Raw genomic sequence first — 6,166 nt, 5'->3', positions numbered from 1 at the left:
GTCTCTAATAAAAATACAAAAATTAGCTGGGCATGGTGGTACATGCCTGTAATCCCAGCTACTCAGGAAGCTGAGGCAGGATAATCGCTTGAACCCGGGAGGCGGAGGTTGCAGTGAGCTGAGATCGGGCCATTGCACCCCAGCCCGGGCAACAAGAGTGAAAATCTGTCTCAAAACAAACAAACAAACAAACACGAGGAACTCCTACAACTCAATAGTAAAACAAACCCAAACCCCAAAACCCAAAACCAAATAACCTGATTAAAAAATTGGCAAAGGATCTGAGTAGACATTTCTCCAAAGAAAATATACAAATGGCCAACGGATATATGAAAAGGCACTCAACATCATTAATCATCAGCAAAATGCAAATCAAAACAACAATAAGACACCATCTCACACCTGTTATCTCTTATGTATCACTTATTATCTCACTCCAAAGATAATAAATGTAAGTGAGGATGCGGAAAAAAGGGAGCCTTTGTACACTGTTGGTGGGAATGTAAATTGGCACAGCCAGTATGGAAAACAGTATGGAGGTTCCTTCAAAAATTAAAAATAGAACTACCATAAACTCCAGCAATTTCACTTCTGAATATATATCCAAAAGAATTGAAATCAAGATCTCAAAGAGATATCTGCACTTCATTACAACGTAATGTTCATTGCAACATTATTCACAATAGCCAAGACATGAAAGCAATCTCAATTCCTATTGATGGATGAATGCATAAAGAAAATGTGGTATATACATATACTTTTATTGAGACTTTAAAAAGAAGGAAATCCTACCTTTGTGACAACATCAATGAACCTGGAGACCATTATGCTGAATGAAATAAGCCAGGCACAGCAGAACAAGTACCACATAATCTTATGTATACGACGAATCTAACATAGTCAAACTCATAGAAGCCTAGAGTACAATGGTGATTGCCAGGAGTTAGTGGGAAAGGAAATGGGGATCTGTTGGTCAAAGGGTACAAAGTTTAGTTATATGAGATGAATGACTCCTAGAGATCTACTGTATAGTATAGTGCCTATAGTTAATAATACTATATTACATACTTAAAAGTTTGTTAAGAGATTAGATCTTATGTTACCTGTTTTTATCACAAAAAAATAGTAATAACAAATAAAAAGGGTGGGAGAAGCCTTTTGAAGGTGATAGATGTGTTTATGACTGATTGTGGTGATGATCTCACGAGTGTATGCCTATTTCCACACTTCTCAAGTTGTATACATTAAATATGTGCAGGTTTTTGAACATCAGTCATACCTCATTAAAGTGGTTAAAACTAACCCTCATGTTTATGTTTTTCTTTCTGTTTTCTAATATTATTTGTAGTTTCTTTATTCTTTCAGCTAGTTGTGTGTGTGTATGGGTGTGTGTGTGTGTGTGTGTGTGTGTGCGTATGTGATTTTTTTGTGTAGACAGGGTCTAACTATGTTACCCAGGCTGGTCTTGAACTCCTGGACTCTGCTCAACAATCCTCCTGCCTTGGCCTCCCAAAGTGCTGGGATTACAGGCATGAGCCGTTATACACCCGGCCTCTCTCAAATACATTTACTTTACTAAATATCAACATTATTCAATACTTATGAACACTTGTAATAGCTACCAATATGTGAGGCACTGTTTTTAGCACTTGACATATATAAACTCATTTGCACCTCACCTAATTAAGTAGTTGGTAATTTCCTCCATTCTACAACGGAGTTATTGGACACACAGAGAGGCCTAATGACTTGCCAAAATCACCCAATTAACAGGTGATGAAGGTAAAATTGAAGCCCAGATTATCTGGCCACAGAGCCTGGGTACATGGTACCAAATGTGTAATAGCTTAAATAATATTTAAAAGGCAGAAGAACTGATCTTATTGAAAAAGAGAGAAGGGAAATAAAATGATATGCAGAGATGTTAAATATGTCAATGGTCTACCTTCCAGGAGGATTGATCCAAGAAATTTTTCCATTCATTTATTCATGCATTCATTTACTCATTAACTCACCATTTAATAGATGCTTTCCAAATATTTATTATACTCCTAACAACAATTCAGCCACTAATCCAGGTGCTTGAGAATCCTTGCCTTTGTGGATCTTACATTCTAGTTAGTGGGATGGAAGCAAGGGGAAAGTAGAGATGACAAACTTTTTGCCACAAAATATAACATGTAGATGGCATTTGGATACATGATTAGGTTACTATATTCTGCTGTGCATGTGTATTTCTAGTCAGCTGTGTTTATTCTATAGATGATCCTGTTCTACAAATAGTTACTAGCAAGTGCAGGGCTGTATTCATCCATTCTCTCATTGCTATACAGAACTATCTGAGACTGGGTAATTTACAAAAAGAAAAGAGGTTTAATTGGCTCACATTTCTGCAGGCTGTACAGGTTCTGGGGAGGCCTTGGGAAACTTACAATCATGATGGGAGGCAAAGGGGAAGCCGGCAACAACTTACATGCCCAGAGCAGGAGGAAGAGAGCTAAGGTGGAGGTGTTACACACTTATAAACAACCAGATCTTGTGAGGACTCCCTCACTATCATGAGAACAGCAAGTGGGAAATCCACCCCCATGATCCAATCACCTCTCACCAGACCCCTCCTCCAACATTGGGTATTATAATTCAATATGAGATTTGGGCAGGGACACAAATCCATATCAAGGGCCCTAGAGTAAATGTAGGAGCCAGATAAGCACTAGATGAGGAAACTGAGACTTGAAAAATTTAAATCTGTCCAACTTCTCTTAGGAGATAGTAGAGTTGGACTTATCTATGTGACTTTCACAGGGAACAAAGAATTGGAGTCTGACGCACCTCTACAAGGGCTCTGCACAAAAGAGAAATTAATCCAAATTTGTTGAATGAATGAATGATATAATTCTCAGACTTCCAGGGAGGTGAACATGATTTTAGAGAATTCCAATACTCAAAAGCTCGTTCTGAGAAAAGATGAAATCGACCTCAGTGCCCATAGGAAGCAGAGACATTTAGCTGGTACCAGGAGACCTTTAAATAATGACGTGCACACTCCAGGCGCTCTCAGATTGAAAGAGACAGGCATCTCAATGGCTTTCCCTGGGCCTCACCTCCCCCTTTGGTCATCAAGGCAGACTGGAGCTGCAGACGGGACCCGCTGCCTTCAACACAGGCCTTGCATTAGATGAGTGTCAACAGAGATTAGCTCAGCCTCACATGCCACCATTTGCCATTTGTTAGGCCACCTTCACCAACCCCGTAATCTAATCTTGGCTGGAGCAATGCCTCTTCCAGGTTAAATGTATTAAAGGAGCCGGGGGACGTGGGCTGTTCAGGGCGGCCGTGGCTTCTCCCTTTCTGACAAGCCTGACCCCACTCCAAACCCCTCATCCCCAAGAGACGCCAGGGGTCAGAACCTCCTTGGTGTAGAAGGGAGCAAAATGCTAACAGAGAGAGACGAGAGGATATTGGAAACATATTCTCTGGGCCTCCGTGCTTTAGAAATTCGAGAAGAACAGGAGGTGACAAGTTAAAGCTTTCACTGCTGGAAATATTTTTCTTTTCCATGTTTCAACAAGAATTTGATAAAGATATTTGTGAGGTTGGAGAGGAGAGGAGGAAGCAGAGAGAGTCCTAAAGCAGATGGTACCTGAAGGAAGGGAAGGATACTTTAGACACCTTTAGAGGAAATTTATGGGGGACAACTTTCCATGGCACACATTCATTCTTATTACATGTGTTTTTAAATCATGTGACATTTTTAAGCAAGTAAATGTTTCATCAGCAAATTATGCATTTATTTTTCCTTTGAGTTCCTTTGAATCCCTGACTTGGTGTAGGGGAATATCTGTGTAGTTTCCTGCTATTCTCACTCCACTTTATTAATAGAGTCAAAATGAATGATTTTCCTTTTTCTTCTGAACATACCTGGAACCCTCTAGCTCCTGTGGTTGTTCTCATGATGTTTTTCCTGCCCCCAAATCTCCCTCTACCCCCATTCATCATTCATCTCTGCAAATCCAAGTTTAGTAGGTTTTATCTCCTATTTATCATTTTTTAACTCCATTCTTGAAAAGTTTGAGAACCACTACCTTGGGCCAGCCACCATCATTTCTAAAATGGTACCAAAAGAGTTCATTTTAAAAATATTTAAATTCATGTACCATCAGAGAATGGCACAGGTCTCAAGTGTCCAGCTTAATAAATTGTCACAAACTAAACACATCGTGTAATCAGCACCCATGAGAAATAGAACCTCATCAAACCCCTTGTATCCCTCTTTGCCCGGGGGCAACTGGTATCTGGACTTGTAACACCATAAACTAGTTTGATTTCTTTTTATACTTTACCTAAGTGGAATTTTAAGGCATGCCCTCTCTTGTGTCTTATTTTTGTGAGAGTCATTTGTGTTATTGTGTGTAGTTGTAGATCATTCTTTTTAATCTCCTTATAGGACTCATTGTGTGAATATGCCACAGTTATTCAATTATTTCTTAATTCTACTGTTAACGGGCATTGGGCAGTTTTCAGTTAGGAATTCTTGATTTTTATTTTATTTATTTATTTATTTATTTTTGAGATGGAGTCTTGCTCTGTAGCCCAGGCTGGAGTGCAGTCGTGTGATCTCGGCTCACTGCAACTTCTGCCTCCCAGGTCCCGATTCAAGCAATTCTCCTGCCTCAGCCCCCTGAGTAGCTGGGATTACAGGCACATGCCACTATGCCCAGCTAATTTTTGTATTTTTAGTAGAAACGGGGTTTCACCCTGTTGGCCAGGCTGGTCTTGAACTCCTGACCTCGTGATCCGCCCATCTCGGCCTCCCAAAGTGCTGGGATTACAGGCATGAGCCACCGTGCCCTAGCCAGGAATTCTTATAAATACCACTACTATGAATAGTCCAGGTCCTGTCTTCTGGTGAGCATATTATACACCAGAGAGTTCTTTTTCAAATCACAAAAGTTCAATTGTTCCCCTCTTTCAAATGATTTAACAGATCCTTATTGCTTTAAAGATAAAGACAAAACAGCCTTCAAGGGTCTAGGGAATCTGGCCTCTGCTGACTTCTCTATCCCAACAACAGGTATCAGAAGCATAACTGTGTGCAGAGACCAGGCAGAGAATATAAATGAGAGAAGTGGAAGACAAGTGTGAGGCAGTAGAGATGGGTGGAGACTATGGCAAATTAGAGAGACAAGAAGTAGAAGATACATGTTCCTGGCTGACGGTTGACACATGCAAATCTGGGCCCCCTGTGGCCAGATTTTCCCCCATATAAAAAATAAGTTGAAAGTTTATATGTTTATGTGAAATCTACCAATTTTTAAATGATAACCATTTCAAAAATATTTTTCAACAGTACATGAATGCTCCAAAACACACGTTTTAAAGGGTAGCATCTGGCTCTTGAATCTGCAGTTTGGAACCACTGGTCCTTATTTATCCTTCCAGACTCTGAATTCCTATTACCCCCTGCATTGCCTACTGAACTGCTCTTACCTCCCCATGTTCTTAACTCTAAGCTTTGCATTTTCTATTTCTTCTGCCTGGAGCATTTTATCCCTTGCAGACTCTTTCACTCTTAATCACCATCTTCCATCAGGTAATCCCATCTGAATCCTCGAAGTGAGTAAAGGGATCCTCTGGTACATTCTTAAGGCATTCTGCCTTACTCTTGTCATAGCACCTAAAACAGCGCCCAGGACTTCAACAGACCAGGCACATAGAAGGTGCTCAACAAATAGTACATGATTAATGACACTTACAGAACTGGAATTGTTTTTACATGTCTATGTCCCCTATAAATAACAAAACAGATCCCTGTCACATCTCTGCTTAAAACCTGATGTAAACTTCTTAACAATTTCAACAACAAATATTAGAATCTCAAATGGCGACAGGGACATGGTGAGTAAGAAATGTGTAAAGCAGACTAAGGGGAATGATAGGGAGTCGCCGGGACTGTGGCAAACTGAAGAGTGCCTGAAAGATCCTTGAGTAAAGGGAGAACATCTTAATCTTCATTCCGCATCACAATACCTAGAACATGGCAGGTCCTCATTAAATATATTCTCACTCTAGGTTTTCAAGGGATCAGTGGAACAATTCATATACGGGGTACAGTATTTCCTATCTGCTCTCCAGAATGGCATACACCAAGGATAGGGTAATAAAA

Source organism: Pongo pygmaeus, chromosome 10 (assembly GCF_028885625.2).
Source record: "Pongo pygmaeus isolate AG05252 chromosome 10, NHGRI_mPonPyg2-v2.0_pri, whole genome shotgun sequence".
Taxonomy (NCBI): Eukaryota; Metazoa; Chordata; class Mammalia; order Primates; family Hominidae; genus Pongo; species Pongo pygmaeus.
The sequence above is the reverse complement of the archived record's forward strand: the minus strand, read 5'-3'. Positions refer to the sequence as shown.